General features: G+C 38.6%; 1 pseudogene; it reads right to left on the minus strand.

Moving 5' to 3' along the window:
- The window catches only part of LOC112097681, a 4,595-nt pseudogene extending 4,500 nt beyond the window's left edge, over positions 1 to 95 (minus strand).
- Positions 96 to 2,366: the final 2,271 nt, after the last annotated feature.

Consider the following 2,366-nt stretch of genomic DNA (forward strand, 5'->3'; position numbering starts at 1 on the left):
CAAATATACTGGTTTCCCCCAACATTTTCTGCCACAGATGAAGACTGATCAAAATTAGCATCAACACATAATCCACTTGAATCACCAATTGTCATAATCCAGGACCCAAAGATGGTAATATCATTATCAGCACATGGTTTATGGCTTAGCAAAATTAATTCTGTGGTGTGTACCACATTGGCCACTTCCTTTTTTATGTTGCATATTTGTTGATTCAAAGAAATAGTACTTTTGTATCCACCAAACTTACTTTATTAATATTCTTCATCATTTTGGTTAATGGCTTAGCAAATGTAGGAGAAGGAGTTAGCCAAAATAAATTACTTTCTCTTATATTAATTGTTATGGCAAACGAGTTTATTTCACTCTCTTAAACAAGAATTAAGCAACCCACGAAACCAGAATTGATAAAAAACAAGATTACGAAAAAGAACAAAGAAGAACAGAGCAATCAAAGATTCTCAACACACCAAGAAACTAACGTGGTTCAGCTCTACAAAGGAACCTACATCCACGGTTGTAAAAGCCAGCAAGGGCAGAAGCTTTATTGAACAAGAAGATGATGGATTACAACTGAGTCACCAATTACAGAATAAAACCTTTCTAATCTTTAGCGTTTTCTCTCTGTAATGCTTAAGTGTTTCTCTCTAACTAACTTCGGCTTCACAAATCTCCACCTTAGTTCTAATCTGTTTATGCCTCTCCCTTCACTGCAACACAGCACCAGTAAGCTTGTTTCACAAGCTAACACTCCCAATCAGATTCAGTAAGTCCCTGAACCTGACTGATGGCAAAGGCTTGGTTAACATGTCAGCTGGATTGACTTCAAATGGCACCTTAACCACATTCACTACTCCTTTGTTGATTTCATCCCTTATGAAATGCATTCTAACATCAATATGTTTAGTTCTCTCATGATACTTAGGATTTTTACTTAGCTGAATAGCACTTAAGCTATCACAGCCAACTATAACCACTTCTTGTTTAAACCCCAATTCAGAGACCAGCCCTCTCAGCCATATTGCCTCCTTGACAACTTCTGTAAGTGCAATATACCCATTTCACTGCATTCCATTGATCCTTCCCTGGATTCCCCATAAACCTACTGATGACTCCAACTCCAAGAGCCAAGTCAAGTCTGGTGCATACCATGGCATACATGATGCTGCCAACTGCACTGGAGTAAGGTATCTCCCTCATATAGTTAAAATCATCATCAGTTGTAGGTTCCAGTGACTTAGATAACTGGAAGTGAGCTGACAGATGTGTTGAAACAGGTTTTGAATCTTCCATATTGAACTTGGTTAACACCTTCTTCACATAATCAGCTTGAGATAGATACAAAACTTTGGATTCCCTATCTCTTATTATCTGCATACCTAGAATTTTTGTAGCTGCACCCAAATCCTTCATTTCAAACTCAGTGCTAAGCTCCACCTTAAGTTTCTTTATTTCTTCCTTTTGATTGCATGCAATAAGCATGTCATCCACATAAAGAAGCAAATAGATGCCTCCACCACTTGATAAGAGTTTATAATACACACAGTTATCAAATTTGCTTCTGCAGTACCCATGGCTTATCATGAACTCATCAAACTTCAAATACCATTGCCTTGGGGATTGCTTGAGGCCATACAAGCTCTTCTTCAATAAGCACACCTTGTCCTCTGATCCTTTCTCAATGAACCCTTCTAGCTGTGCCATAAAAATTTATTCATCAAGGCTGCCATGTAAGAAGGCAGTTTTAACATCCATCTGCTCCAGCTCCAGGTCATGATATGCAGAGAGGGCCAACAGCAACCTAATGGAGCTGTATTTAACTATAGGTGAGAACACTTCATTGAAGTCAACTCATTCTCTTTGTGTGAATCCCTTTGCCACAAGTATGGTCTTATGTCTTGGTGGTTCATTTTCTGAAGCTCCAGCCTTCAATTTGAAAATCCACTTGCTGCCAACTAGTTTCTTGTTAGGTGGTTTGTTCACTAAGATCCAGGTATTATTCTTCTTTAGAGAGATTATTTTATCCTGCATTGCAGCATACCATTTCAGTTTATCACCACAACACATAGCTTCTTTATAGCTCAAAGGCTCTCCACCATTTATTTCACAGCTACTGTCAATGCATAGGAAATGAGGTTAGCTATGCCATACTTCATTGGCATTTTGATGGCTCTCCTCTCCCTATCCCTAGCAAGTTGATATGTTTCCAGTTCTGATGGATTCTTTCTTTCCTTAGATTGGTCTGATGGCTGCTCAGAAGTTTTACAACTATCAGAATGCTCCACCTTCTGTCTAGCACTTTCTTGTTCTCTGTTTCAGTAGCTTCAATCTCAGTTTCTACTTTGACTGAGCATTTTCTCTTCATC

This window comes from Citrus clementina, unplaced genomic scaffold (genome assembly GCF_000493195.1).
Source record: "Citrus clementina cultivar Clemenules unplaced genomic scaffold, Citrus_clementina_v1.0 scaffold_5, whole genome shotgun sequence".
In the NCBI taxonomy this organism is placed as follows: domain Eukaryota; kingdom Viridiplantae; phylum Streptophyta; class Magnoliopsida; order Sapindales; family Rutaceae; genus Citrus; species Citrus x clementina.